At 45.8% G+C, this 15,643-nt stretch overlaps 1 protein-coding gene across 1 annotated transcript in view; it reads right to left on the bottom strand.

Moving 5' to 3' along the window:
- Positions 1-14,784, bottom strand: part of LOC143774426 (beta-1,3-galactosyltransferase 2-like) — a 32,987-nt gene extending 18,203 nt beyond the window's left edge. The window contains exon 1 of the mRNA XM_077262010.1: positions 14,715-14,784. The gene's annotated coding sequence lies outside the window, so the exon portion shown is untranslated. The remainder of the gene's footprint in view (positions 1-14,714) is intronic.
- Positions 14,785-15,643: the final 859 nt, after the last annotated feature.

The following is a 15,643-nucleotide window of genomic DNA, read 5'->3' as shown; positions in this document are numbered from 1 at the left end:
ATGGGGGAAAGGTCTTTCAAGGGATAATGTTCGTGACGCCACCTGTGGTATTCGGTCAGGGTGACCGACGCTGCTTAGGGGTCTGCTGGGGTATTGTAATGGCAGCTAGATGGTATACCTTCCACAGGTGAAGTGTATCCCCAGGGCTTCCCAGAGTGAAGATGGTGAATGGTGTGAGGCGCAGTGATGAACGAGGACACAAGGCTGCACTCTCTTTACCTTTACTGAAGGCTTCAGCATCCACAGTCCAGGGTACGGACCACAGGGTAGGCAGAGTCTGGCCGGTCTGAAGCAAATCCAGAGTCCCTTTATCCAGGTGGAAATCAGTAGTTTTCCTCTAGCGCCTGGGTGTTGTAGCCCCTCTCTGCTGAGCTTCTCAGTACGGTCCTCACAACTGATGTTGGTGTTCTAGATGTTATTTCTCTTTCTCTCTGTCACCCTGATGGAATAGATAGGACAAACCCGTATGACTGGTGGCCTGAGGCTTTTTACAGGGACTCTATCACGCCCCGGCCCCCACAAGTTGCCACAGTGCCTCCTGGGTATGGGTCGGGCAGGTAACATGGAATTACCTGTCCTGCCAGTTTCTGAAGTAAAGCATAGAGATCCTTACTCCCTCGGTATTCTGGCTACCGGATTCTTGCGCCTCAGAAGGATGCAGCCTTTTACAGGCCAGAACTCCTTCTGGTTTCCTCTCCTGGTGCTATGACTTAGTTTCTCACCCTCCGCAATGCAATTCTCTTTCGTGTCCTTTCTTAGGATGCTGCCGCACGTGGGGCAGGCGCAGCTCCGTGGCCTTCTGTCTAGGCCTCTGACAGGATCCCACCCCTGTCAGGGACCTCTCTGTCTGCAGCTCTTTGATGTTCCTCCTTCCTGTTATGGACCTGGTGGTTAGGTGCACCAGGAATGACCTGATAGTTAAACATGGAATCAGGACGAGCTCTGGGGAAATGGGAATTCTGCTGACCGCAAACCCTACTCCTATCAACACAACTAGAAACAGCCGTGGAGCGTGCCTGACTCTGCCTAGACGCCTCTTCACAGCCTAAGAGCTAACTACCCCTAAAGAAAGGAAACAAAGCCTTACTTGCCTCAGAGAAATTTCCCCAAAGGTAAAAGCAGCCCCCCCCACAAGTATTGACTGTGAGATAAGAGGAAATCACAAACACAGGATGAAATAGGTTTTAGCAAAGAGAGGCCAGTCTAACTAAACAGATTGAGGATAGAAAAGGGATCTTTGCGGCCAACACAAAAAGCTACAAAAACCACGCAGAGTGTGCAAAAAATACCCCCGCACCGACTCACGATGCGGTGGTGCCACTCTGCACCCCCAGAGCTTCCAGCTAGCCAGGTAGTTTCATGATAGCAAGCTGGACTAGAACTTAGCAAGGAAAACCATATGTAACAAATGAACAAGTAGGAACTTAGCTTGTGCTGGAGTATACAGGTCCTCAGAAAGATCCAGGAGAGATCTGAACCAGTACTAGAACATTGACAGCTGGCATGGAGTAACGATCTGAGTGGAGTTAAATAGAGAATCAGCCTAGCCCCAAACGAGGGCAGCTGGAGAAGGAATCTCAGAACCAGCAGCTCCACTCACAGCCACCAGAGGGAGTCCACGGACAGAAATCACCGAAGTACCATTCATGACCACAGGAGGGGGTTCGAGAACGGAATTCACAACAGTACCCCCCCTTGAGGAGGGGTCACCGAACCCTCACCAGAGCCCCCAGGCCGATCAGGACGAGCCAAATGAAAGGCACGAACTAAATCGGCAGCATGGACATCAGAGGCAACAACCCAGGAATTATCCTCCTGACCATAGCCCTTCCATTTGACCAAGTACTGAAGTTTTCGTCTCGAAATACGAGAATCCAAAATCTTCTCCACCACATACTCAACTCCCCCTCGACCAACACCGGAGCAGGAGGATCAACGGAGGGAACCATAGGCGCCACATATCTCTGCAGCAACGACCTATGGAACACATTATGAATGGCAAAGGAAGCAGGAAGGGCCAAACGAAATGATACAGGATTAAGAATTTCAGAAATCTTATAAGGACCAATGAAACAAGGCTTAAACTTAGGAGAAGAAACCTTCATAGGAACATAACGAGATGATAACCAAACCAAATCCCCAACACGAAGTCGGGGACCAACACGGCGACGGCGGTTAGCGAAACGTTGAGCCTTCTCTTGGGACAAGGTCAAATTGTCCACCACATGAGTCCAAATTTGTTGCAACCTGTCCACCACAGAATCCACACCAGGACAGTCCGAAGGCTCAACCTGCCCTGAAGAAAAAGAGGATGAAAACCAAAATTACAAAAAAAAGGTGAAACCAAAGTAGCTGAACTGGCCCGATTATTAAGGGCGAACTCAGCTAATGGCAAGAAGGTCACCCAATCATCCTGATCCGCAGAAACAAAGCATCTCAGATAAGTTTCCAAAGTCTGATTGGTTCGTTCGGTTTGGCCATTTGTCTGAGGATGGAAAGCCGAAGAAAAAGACAAATCAATGCCCATCTTAGCACAAAAGGACCGCCAAAACCTTGAAACAAACTGGGAACCTCTGTCAGACACAATGTTCTCCGGAATTCCATGCAAACGAACCACATGTTGGAAAAATAATGGAACCAAATCAGAGGAAGAAGGCAATTTAGGCAAGGGTACCAAATGGACCATTTTAGAGAAGCGATCACAAACCACCCAGATGACCGACATCCTTTGAGAAACAGGAAGATTTGAAATAAAATCCATGGAAACATGCGTCCAAGGCCTTTTCGGGACCGGCAAGGGCAAAAGTAACCCACTGGCACGAGAACAGCAGGGCTTAGCCCGAGCACAAGTCCCACAAGACTGCACAAAAGAACGCACATCCCGCGACAAGGAAGGCCACCAAAAGGACCTAGCCACCAAATCTCTGGTACCAAAAATCCCAGGATGACCAGCCAACACCGAACAATGAACCTCAGAGATAACTCTATTAGTCCATCTATCAGGGACAAACAGTTTCTCCGCTGGACAACGGTCAGGTCTATCAGCCTGGAACTCCTGCAGCACCCGCCGCAAATCAGGGGAGATGGCAGACAGAACTACCCCCTCTCTGAGAATACCAGCCGGCTCAGGAACCCCAGGAGAATCAGGCACAAAACTCCTTGAAAGGGCATCAGCCTTCACATTCTTAGAACCCGGAAGGTACGAAACCACAAAATTGAAACGGGAGAAAAACAGCGACCAACGAGCCTGTCTAGGATTCAACCGCTTGGCAGACTCGAGATAAGTCAGATTCTTGTGATCTGTCAAGACCACCACGCGATGCTTGGCTCCTTCAAGCCAATGTCGCCACTCCTCGAATGCCCACTTCATAGCCAACAACTCCCGATTGCCAACATCATAATTACGCTCAGCAGGCGAAAACTTTCTCGAAAAGAAAGCGCATGGCTTCATTACAGAGCAATCAGAACTTCTCTGAGACAACACAGCCCCTGCTCCAATTTCAGAAGCATCAACCTCGACCTGAAAAGGGAGCGAAACATCTGGCTGACACAACACAGGAGCCGAAGAGAAACGACGTTTCAACTCCTGAAAAGCCTCAACGGCCGCAGAGGACCAATTCACCACATCAGCATCCTTCTTGGTCAAATCAGTCAATGGTTTAACAACACTAGAAAAATTAGCGATGAAGCGACGGTAAAAATTGGCAAAGCCCAGAAATTTCTGAAGGCTCTTCACAGATGTAGGCCGAGTCCAATCATAAATAGCTTGGTGTTGTGAATTCGGTTTGTGGGCTCCCCCGGTGGTCTGTTATGGTAGTGTCTCTTATGTGCCTTCCTCCATCTCTGATTACCTGTCGCCACCCTCTAGGGGAGTTTCCTATTTAAGGCTGCTTGGCTGTTAGTCACATGCCGGCCAACAATGTGCTAGTAGCATTCTGTTGCATTCACCTGCCTCAAGTTCCAGTTCAGCTAAGTTGAATTTTGTTTCTTGTTTTGCTATTTTTGTCCAGCTATCTGCAATGTGACTCTTCAGTGCTGGAAGCTCTTGTGGACAGAAAATTACTACTCCAGTGGCATGAGTTGTCACTGGAGTTTAAAGTAATTTCTGGATGGTGTTTTTGAATAGTGATTTTTAGGTCGACCGTGAAGTAACACTTTCCTGTCCTTCTGCTATCTAGTAAGCGGACCTCACTGTGCTAAATCTGCTGTTCATCCTACGTATGTCATTTCCTCTGAACTCACCGTCAATATCTGTGGGGGCCTACTATCATCTTTTGGGGTTCATCTGGAGGTAAGGCAGGCCTGTATATTCCTCTTATAGGGGTAGTTAGATCTCCGGCTGGCGCGTGGTGTCTAGGGCATCGTAGGTACATCCCCCGGCTACTGTAAGTGTTGGGTCAGGTTCAGGTCACGGTCGACCTTAGTTTCCATCACCCGAGAGCTAGTCCGTTTTGTATTTTTTTCCCATGGTCATTGGGGTAACCATAACAGTTTGGCCGGCCAGTAAAAAATCTATGTGTTAAAATTTGCACTAAAGTAGGAAGGAGAAGAAAAGGTTTGTTTTTTTTTTTTTCTGTGTTTGAAAGTGCACCTTAGTTTGATCATTTGTATTCCTTGCTTAAACTGCAGTCTTCAGCCTTTTTTTTTTCTCCTCTCCTCTTAACCTCTGAATGCTTGGGTTACACCCATTTGAAACATGGATCCACAGAGTTTAGTTGCGGGTTTGAATAACCTTGCGACAAAAGTACAGAACCTACAAGATTTTGTTATACGTGCTCCAATGTCTGAACCTAAGATTCCTCTGCCTGAATACTTTACCGGAGACAGATCCCGGTTTTTGAGTTTCAGAGAAAATTGCAAATTGTTTTTGTCTCTGAGATCTCACTCTGCTGGTGATCAGACTCAACAAGTTAAAATTGTTATCTCTCTACTGCGCGGCGACCCACAAAGTTGGGCATTTGCATTATCGCCAGGGGATCCTGCGTTGTTAAATGTAGATGCGTTTTTTCTGGCTTTGGGGTTGCTTTATGAAGAACCTAATTTGGAGATTTTGGCTGAGAAAGCCTTGATAGCTCTTTCCCAAGGGCAAGATGAAGCTGAGATATACTGCCAGAAATTCCGTAAATGGTCGGTGCTTACTAAATGGAATGAGTGCGCTTTAGCAGCTAATTTCAGAGAAGGTCTCTCTGATGCCGTGAAGGATGTCATGGTGGGGTTCCCTGTGCCTACAGGTCTGAATGATGCCATGAAATTGGCTATCCAGATTGATCGGCGTTTGCGGGAGCGCAAATCTGTGCACCATATGGCGGGGTCTTCTGAGGAAGAATCTGTGCACCATATGGCGGTATCTTCTGAGCAAAAACCTGTGCACCATATGGCGGTGTCTTCTGAGCAAAGACCTGTGCACCATTTGGCGGTGACCTCTGAAAAGGCATTAGAGCATATGCAATGCGATCGTGTTTTGTCTAGAGGCGAACGTCAAAATTACAGGCGCAAAAATGGATTGTGCTTCTACTGTGGAGATCCAGCTCATGTTATATCAGCATGCTCTAAACGTATAAATAAGGTTGATAAAAAGGTTGATAAATCTTTTTCTACAGGTACCTTGCAGTCAAAATTTCTTTTGTCCGTGACATTGATTTGTACCTTATCATCTGTGACTGTGAATGCTTATGTGGATTCTGGCGCCGCTCTGAGTCTCATGGATTGGTCCTTTGCCAAGCGTTGTGGGTTTGATTTGGAGCCGTTGGAAGTTTCTATTCCCCTGAAGGGTATTGATTCTACACCTTTGGCTAGCAATAAACCACAATATTGGACACAAGTGACTATGCGTCTTACCCCAGACCATCAGGAGATTATTAGTTTCCTTGTATTATATAACCTACATGATGTCTTAGTGCTTGGATTACCATGGTTACAGATTCATAATCCCGTCTTGGACTGGAAATCTATGTCTGTGTTGAGCTGGGGATGTCGGGGTATTCATGGGGATGCACCTTTGGTTCCTATTTCTTCATCTATTCCCTCTGAGATCCCAGCATTTCTGTCAGATTTTTATGATGTCTTTCAAGAGCCTAAAGTTGATTCTCTCCCTCCCCACAGAGAGTGTGACTGCGCTATTGAATTGATCCCCGGTAGTAAGTTTCCTAAGGGTCGCTTGTTTAATTTGTCTGTACCTGAACATACTGCTATGCGGGAGTATATCAGAGAATCCTTGGAAAAGGGTCATATTCGCCCCTCGTTGTCTCCACTAGGGGCAGGGTTTTTCTTTGTGGGTAAAAAGGATGGTTCATTGAGACCTTGTATCGACTATCGACTTTTGAATAAGATTACAGTTAAATACCAGTACCCGTTACCTTTACTGACTGATCTGTTTGCTCGTATAAAGGGGGCTAAGTGGTTCACTAAGATCGATCTACGTGGTGCGTATAATTTGGTGCGGATTAAGCAGGGGGATGAGTGGAAGACCGCATTTAATACGCCTGAAGGCCATTTTGAGTATTTGGTAATGCCTTTCGGTCTCGCAAATGCCCCTTCCGTTTTTCAGTCCTTTATGCACGATATTTTCCGTGAATATCTGGATGAGTTTATGATTGTGTATTTGGATGATATTCTTGTTTTTTCGGAGGACTGGGAATCTCACGTTCAACAGGTCAGGAGAGTTTTTCAGGTTTTGCGAGCTAATTCTCTTTTTGTAAAGGGCTCAAAGTGTAGTTTTGGAGTTCAGAGAATTTCCTTTTTGGGATATATTTTTTCCCCTTCATCTATGGAGATGGACCCTGTCAAGGTCCAGGCTATTTGTGATTGGATGCAACCTACTTCTTTGAAGAGTCTGCAAAAGTTCTTGGGTTTTGCTAATTTCTATCGCCGATTTATAGCGGGTTTTTCTGCCATTGCTAAACCTTTGACTGATTTGACCAAAAAGGGTGCTGATGTTGCTAATTGGTCCTCTGCGGCTGTGGAGGCCTTTCAAGAGCTTAAGCGCCTCTTTTCTTCCGCTCCTGTGTTGCGCCAACCTGATGTGTTACTTCCGTTCCAGGTTGAGGTGGATGCTTCGGAGATCGGAGCAGGTGCAGTTTTGTCGCAGAAAGATCCTGACTGCTCAGTAATGAGACCATGTGCGTTTTTCTCCCGAAAATTTTCGCCCGCTGAGCGAAATTATGATGTGGGAAATCGGGAACTTCTGGCCATGAAGTGGGCGTTTGAGGAGTGGCGTCATTGGCTTGAGGGTGCTAGACACCAGGTGGTGGTCCTCACTGACCACAAGAATCTAATTTATCTTGAGTCGGCCAGGCGTCTGAATCCTAGACAGGCGCGCTGGTCGTTGTTTTTCTCCCGATTTAACTTTGTGGTGTCATATCTGCCTGGGTCCAAGAATGTGAAGGCGGATGCCCTCTCTAGGAGTTTTGAGCCTGACTCGCCTGGTGATTCCGAACCTACCGGCATCCTGAAGGATGGGGTGATATTGTCAGCTGTCTCCCCAGACCTGCGGCGTTCTTTGCAGGAGTTTCAGGTGGATAGGCCTGATCGCTGTCCGCCTGGTAGACTGTTTGTCCCTGATGATTGGACCAGTAGAGTTATCTCGGAGGTTCATTCTTCCGCGTTGACAGGTCATCCTGGAATTTTTGGCACCAGGGATTTGGTGTCTAGGTCCTTCTGGTGGCCTTCTTTGTCTCGAGATGTGCGCATGTTTGTGCAGTCTTGTGATGTTTGTGCTCGGGCCAAGCCCTGCTGTTCTAGGGCCAGTGGGTTGTTGTTGCCCTTGCCTATTCCTAAGAGGCCTTGGACGCACATCTCTATGGACTTTATTTCTGACCTTCCGGTTTCTCGTAGGATGTCTGTCATCTGGGTGATTTGTGACCGTTTTTCCAAGATGGTTCATTTGGTACCTTTACCCAAATTGCCCTCCTCCTCTGAGTTGGTTCCTCTATTTTTTCAGAATGTGGTGCGTTTGCATGGTATTCCTGAGAATATAGTGTCTGACAGGGGTACTCAGTTTGTGTCTAGATTTTGGCGGACGTTCTGTGCCAGGATGGGTATCGATTTGTCTTTTTCGTCTGCATTCCATCCTCAGACTAATGGCCAGACTGAGCGTACTAATCAGACCTTGGAGACTTACTTGAGGTGTTTTGTGTCCGCTGATCAGGATGATTGGCTTGACTTTTTGCCATTGGCAGAGTTTGCCCTTAACAATCGGGCTAGTTCTGCCACTTTGGTTTCTCCATTTTTTTGTAATTCAGGGTTTCACCCTCGGTTTTCGTCCGGTCAATTGGAGTCTTCGGATTGTCCTGGAGTGGATGCTGTGGTTGATAGGATGCATCAGATTTGGGGACAGGTTGTGGACAATCTGAAGTTGTCCCAGGAGAAGACTCAACAGTTCACTAATCGTCATCGGCGTATTGGTCCTCGTCTTTGTGTTGGGGACCTGGTGTGGCTGTCTTCTCGATTTGTTCCTATGAAGGTCTCGTCTCCTAAGTTTAAGCCTCGGTTTATCGGCCCTTATAGGATTCTGGAGGTTCTTAATCCTGTGTCCTTTCGTTTGGACCTCCCAGCATCTTTTAATATCCATAATGTTTTCCATCGGTCATTATTGCGGAGGTATGAGGTACCGGTTGTTCCTTCTGCTGATCCACCTGCTCCTGTGTTGGTTGAGGGTGAATTGGAGTATGTGGTGGAAAAGATCTTGGACTCCCGTGTTTCCAGACGGAAACTTCAGTATCTGGTTAAGTGGAAAGGTTATGGCCAGGAGGATAATTCTTGGGTGACAGCATCCGATGTTCATGCTCCCGATTTGGTTCGTGCATTTCATAGTGCTCATCCAGGTCGCCCTGGTGGTTCTGGTGAGGGTTCGGTGCCCCCTCCTTAAGGGGGGGGTACTGTTGTGAATTCGGTTTGTGGGCTCCCCCGGTGGTCTGTTATGGTAGTGTCTCTTATGTGCCTTCCTCCATCTCTGATTACCTGTCGCCACCCTCTAGGGGAGTTTCCTATTTAAGGCTGCTTGGCTGTTAGTCACATGCCGGCCAACAATGTGCTAGTAGCATTCTGTTGCATTCACCTGCCTCAAGTTCCAGTTCAGCTAAGTTGAATTTTGTTTCTTGTTTTGCTATTTTTGTCCAGCTATCTGCAATGTGACTCTTCAGTGCTGGAAGCTCTTGTGGACAGAAAATTACTACTCCAGTGGCATGAGTTGTCACTGGAGTTTAAAGTAATTTCTGGATGGTGTTTTTGAATAGTGATTTTTAGGTCGACCGTGAAGTAACACTTTCCTGTCCTTCTGCTATCTAGTAAGCGGACCTCACTGTGCTAAATCTGCTGTTCATCCTACGTATGTCATTTCCTCTGAACTCACCGTCAATATCTGTGGGGGCCTACTATCATCTTTTGGGGTTCCTCACTGGAGGTAAGGCAGGCCTGTATGTTCCTCTTATAGGGGTAGTTAGATCTCCGGCTGGCGCGTGGTGTCTAGGGCATCGTAGGTACATCCCCCGGCTACTGTAAGTGTTGGGTCAGGTTCAGGTCACGGTCGACCTTAGTTTCCATCACCCGAGAGCTAGTCCGTTTTGTATTTTTTTCCCATGGTCATTGGGGTAACCATAACAGCTTGGACTTTAACAGGATCCATCTCGATAGTAGAAGGGGAAAAAATGAAGCCCATAAAGGAAACCTTCTGAACTCCAAAGAGACACTTAGATCCCTTTACAAACAAGGAATTAGCACGAAGGACCTGGAACACCATTCTGACCTGCTTCACATGGGACTCCCAATCATCCGAAAAGACCAAAATATCATCCAAATATACGATCATGAATCTATCCAGATACTTTCGGAAGATGTCATGCATAAAGGACTGAAACACAGAGGGAGCATTAGAAAGGCCGAATGGCATCACCAGGTACTCAAGATGGCCCTCAGGCGTATTAAATGCTGTTTTCCATTCATCGCCCTGTTTAATACGCACGAGATTATACGCCCCTCGAAGGTCTATCTTGGTGAACCAACTAGCCCCCTTAATCCGAGCAAATAAATCAGACAGTAGAGGCAAAGGGTACTGAAATTTGACCGTGATTTTATTAAGAAGGCGGTAATCTATACAAGGTCTCAGAGAACCATCCTTCTTGGCCACAAAAAAGAACCCTGCTCCCAATGGTGACGACGACGGGCGAATATGCCCTTTCTCCAAGGACTCCTTTATATAACTCTGCATAGCGGCGTGTTCTGGCACAGACAAATTGAAAAGTCGTCCCTTAGGGAACTTGCTACCATGAATCAAATTAATAGCACAATCACAATCCATATGAGGAGGTAGGGTACTAGACTTGGGCTCATCAAATACATCCCGGTAATCCGACAAAAACTCAGGGACTTCAGAAGGAGTGGAGGAAGAAATTGACAATAATGAAACATCCCCATGTACCCCTTGACACCCCCAACTGGACACCGACATTGATTTCCAATCCAATACTGGATTATGGACCTGCAGCCATGGCAAACCCAACACGACCACATCATGCAGATTATGCAACACCAAAAAGAGAATATCCTCCTGATGCGCAGGAGCCATGCACATAGTCAACTGGGTCCAGTACTGAGGCTTATTCTTGGCCAAAGGCGTAGCATCAATTCCCCTCAAAGGAATGGGATGCTGCAAGGGCTCCAAGAAAAAACCACAGCGCCTGGCAAACTCCAAGTCCATCAAATTCAGGGCAGCGCCTGAATCCACAAATGCCATAACAGAATAGGATGACAAAGAGCAAATCAGAGTAACGGACAGAAGAAATTTAGGCTGTACAGTACCAATGGTGACGGACCTAGCGAACCGCTTAGTGCGCTTAGGACAATCAGAGATAGCATGAGTGGAGTCACCACAGTAAAAACACAGCCCCTTCTGACGTCTATGTTCTTGCCGTTCAGCTCTGGTCAAAGTCCTATCACATTGCATAGGCTCAGGCCTCTGCTCAGAGGATACCGCCAAATGGTGCACAGTTTTGCGCTCACGTAAGCGCCGATCGATCTGTATGGCCAAGGACATTGATTCATTCAGACCAGCAGGCGTGGGGAACCCCACCATAACATCCTTAAGGGCTTCAGAAAGACCCTTTCTGAAAATTGCTGCCAGGGCACACTCATTCCACTGAGTAAGCACAGACCACTTTCTGAACTTCTGGCAATATACCTCCGCTTCATCCTGACCTTGACACAAAGCCAGCAAAATTTTCTCTGCCTGATCCACAGAATTCGGTTCATCATAAAGCAAACCCAGCGCCAGAAAAAACGCATCTACATTACGCAATGCAGGATCTCCTGGCGCCAGGGCGAATGCCCAGTCTTGAGGGTCGCCATGCAACAAAGAAATAATGATTCTTACTTGCTGAATAGGGTCACCAGAAGAGCGGGGTTTCAGAGCAAGAAACAGTTTACAATTGTTTTTGAAATTCTGAAATTTAGATCTATCCCCAGAAAACAAATCAGGAATTGGAATTCTAGGCTCCAACATAGGATTCTGAACTACATAATCTTGAATGTTTTGTACCCTTGCAGCGAGTTGATCTACACTAGAGGACAAACCTTGAATGTCCATATCCACACCTAAGTTCTGAACCACCCAGAGTTTAAGGGGAAAAGAAAGGCAAAACACACTGCAGAGAAAAAAAAATGGTCTCAGGACTTCTCTTTTCCCTCTATTGAGATGCATTAACACTTTGTTGGCCAGCTGTACTGTTATGGACCTGGTGGTTAGGTGCACCAGGAATGACCTGATAGTTAAACACGGAATCAGGACAAGCTCTGGGGAAATGGGAACTCTGCTGACCGCAAACCCTACTCCTATCAACACAACTAGAAACAGCCGTGGAGCGTGTCTGACTCTGCCTAGACGCCTCTTCACAGCCTAAGAGCTAACTACCCCTAAAGAAAGGAAACAAAGCCTTACTTGCCTCAGAGAAATTTCCCCAAAGGTAAAAGCAGCCCCCCCACAAGTATTGACTGTGAGATAAGAGGAAATCACAAACACAGGATGAAATAGGTTTTAGCAAAGAGAGGCCAGTCTAACTAAACAGATTGAGGATAGAAAAGGGATCTTTGCGGTCAACACAAAAAGCTACAAAAACCACGCAGAGTGTGCAAAAAATACCCCCGCACCGACTCACGATGCGGTGGTGCCACTCTGCACCCCCAGAGCTTCCAGCTAGCCAGGTAGTTTCATGATAGCAAGCTGGACTAGAACTTAGCAAGAAAAACCATATGTAACAAATGAACAAGCAGGAACTTAGCTTGTGCTGGAGTAGAGAGGTCCTCAGAAAGATCCAGGAGAGATCTGAACCAGTACTAGAACATTGACAGCTGGCATGGAGTAACGATCTGAGTGGAGTTAAATAGAGAATCAGCCTAGCCCCAAACGAGGGCAGCTGGAAAAGGAATCTCAGAACCAGCAGCTCCACTCACAGCCACCAGAGGGAGTCCACAGACAGAACTCACCGAAGTACCATTCATGACCACAGGAGGGGGTTCGAGAACGGAATTCACAACACCTTCCCCTCTGGCTGCCTGACAGGGTGCTGCCTGGGTGAAGCCCAGTCAGCTTCTGCCTAACTTCCTATCCAGACCACCAGTTTTACCTAATTGTGAGGAGTGCCCTAGTAATAGGAGCATAGCTCCCCCTGGTGGGCTGGAGTGTGAAGTGTGTTGTGTGGTTTGTGATACCTTGTAAAGAGATCTTTATTGCCCTCAGACGTAACATCACTCCCCCCTAGAGGAGAGTGACATTACTGCAATGACCAGGACTCTGGGGCTCTGTCCTTGGTGTCTAGAAACTCAAAATGACCTGGAGAATCATAATGGCAGGTCAGTTTTAGTATTTGGTGAACATGGTAAAAGAAATCCAAAAATCTCACCGCACTTTGAATTTTTTTCCTATTTTCGAGAACACAACATGGTAATGATGTAGTTCAAAAGTACAACTCGTCGCAGAAAAAACAAGCCCTCACATGGCCATATTGATGGAAAAATAAAAAAGTTATGGCTCTGCGAAGAAGGGGAGCGAAAAACAGAACACAAGAACGAAAAAGAACTATGGCGTTGAAGGGGTTAAATGTGGCTGTTAAACTTAACAGTGACTATTAAGAGGTTAAACTGATGTAGTCAAAGCTGGCTCTCTTACCCCATCATTTGTCAGGGAAGAGTGAGCAGTCCTTCATGCACATTAGATGATAGTCCGAGCCTGCCAAAGTCATCGGGTTTGCTCAGCTTTTATATACAAGGTCCTCAAGCAAATTTTTAGTTATTTATAATTGGAATATAATTATAATTAATTGAATTATATTAAAATATTTTATTACTATACATCTTAATTGTATTTATTTTTGTAATAATCAAATCCTCATGACCCGATGACACCAGTCCCCTCTTCCAGCAATGTGCCTGACCACTGGCCTTACATGATGAAAGGGATTTTCCCTTCCCCTGATGTACGTTTTGGCCATAAGTGATGTCACAGATAGGAAATTGTCCGCAGTGCATACGCAATTAAAACAGTGCGCATGTGCAAACAAGTGCATGAAACTTCTCATATATATACGGTGTCACTTATAACAGGTACTTTCGGAAATGACCCAAACTGGGGATAGTCAAGGCATAATGTCTGGCATGTGATGAAGCATGTCACTGGAAGAGAGGACTAAGAGACTAGTGTGATATCGTAGCAAGGACTGCAGATCCATGACGATACATAATGCATAACTTTAGAATTAGAGATTTGCAGAACCCTGGACATTCGGACAGGTCACTACTCCATGACCACTGAATAAGGGACTTGTGAATCGCAGCTTACTAGTTGTCCTCCACGGCTCCTCTTCTGATTATCCTAGTTTGCAATGTCCTGTGTGCATCACATCACAATTATGAAAAGGGCATGATCTCTGTCATGTGATCAAGCATGTCGCCGGAAAAGGGGACCAAGAGACAAGGGTGTCATAGTAGCAAGAATAGCAGATCCAGGAGGATACAAAATATTAGGGTATAAAGTGATTTTAAAAAAAAAAAAAAGCTTAGTCCCAGTCCCAGACTATCCCTCTAATCTTCAAATAATTTAGGAACCACTGAGACACCCTTTAGAAGAACAGCAGATAAGTTCCAATAAGAAGTGAGAAGATGAATATTGTAATGTAGGTAAATGTAAAAAAGAGAATGTGATGGATCAGAGAGTAATCTCCAGTCCTCCCAAGACCTCCTTCTCTCCTCCACAATCATACGTTCCTCATCCAATCGCCTCAAAGACTTCTCCCGAGTATCCCCCATCCTCTGAAATTCTGTGCCCCAACACGTCTGATTATCCACCACATTCGAGACCTTCTGTCAGAAAGTGAGAACTCATCTCATCAGAATGGTCTACAGCCTGCAATGACCCCGCTGTTACCTCACGACCACCGAAGCTGCTGCAACCCCCGACCTACTGTCTAATTCCCCATCACCCTGTAGACTCTAAGCCCACGAGGGCCGGGTCCTCTCCCCTCTGTGCCAGTCTGTCATTGTCAGCTTGTTCAGTGTAATTTATATCTGTATTTTGTATGTAACCTCTCCTCATGTGCAGCACCATGGGATTAATGGTGCTCTAAAAAGAAATAATAATAATAATAATAATAGAGCAGACAATATAGTATATAACGAAGGACTAGTCTATAAAGAATGGATAGCATATAATGAATAGTGAGTTATAATACCTGTAGTATCAGCAGCAGCCGCAGGTGTCCTGTCTATGGAGGAGAGGTCAGATGCACATGACAGGGCACAGCCGAGCAGTGAGTGTTATAAGGGGAGGGCACAGGAGCATGTCGATTTTGTGCCTCACTCACCCTGTGTACTGATTGTACACAATAGCAACCTGATAATAGACAGGATGCACACACCACATCACACCTGGAATCAGCTTTGGGATAAAGGACGGCTGTGGACCAGGATCTAGGTTACCAACCGACCAGAAGTTCTCAGAAAGTCCCAAAAAAATAGGGCACTTTTTTGATCTGTCCATAAAAAAATTGAAAACGTCCCATGAATTTTTTTAAAATTATACAAATTCTTTTGACTGTAATTATCATCATTTACAATTTACAATGAATGCAACTAATGTCTTCATATCAGAATTATGAGCTTCAGACATGAATCACTTATAAGAATAATGATTTATTATAGTTTTGCAATATGTTCATAAAAAATATTGTCTATCCTTGATTTTTTGACATGTTGTTCAGGGAAAATAAAAAGTCCAAGAGAAGAAAATGTCCAGCTTCACCGAATCCATGAAAAAAAGTTTTCTTTATTCACAAACATAAACATGGAGGATACAAACTTCAGCACAAACCAGACATCATGACAAGATTAAGGGAGCTTAGTCTCCAGAAACGCGTTGAGATTCTTACCCATTTGGTTTGTGCTGAAGTTTGTATCCTCCATGTTTAAGTTTGTGACTAAAGAAAACTTTTTTTCACCGATTCGGTGAAGCTGGACATTTTCTTCTCTTGGATTCTACACGCCTGGACACAGCGGGTCCGTGCTCCCGAAACTCAGCTTATGCATCACGGGTGAGCTGGTTTATATTCCTTCTCTTCAAAATAAAAAGTCAACTTGTCAATCCATGACCAGAACTGGATTA

The sequence above is a fragment of the Ranitomeya variabilis genome, chromosome 5 (assembly GCF_051348905.1).
Source record: "Ranitomeya variabilis isolate aRanVar5 chromosome 5, aRanVar5.hap1, whole genome shotgun sequence".
Taxonomy (NCBI): Eukaryota; Metazoa; Chordata; class Amphibia; order Anura; family Dendrobatidae; genus Ranitomeya; species Ranitomeya variabilis.
This window is presented reverse-complemented; position numbering and strand designations above follow the sequence as displayed.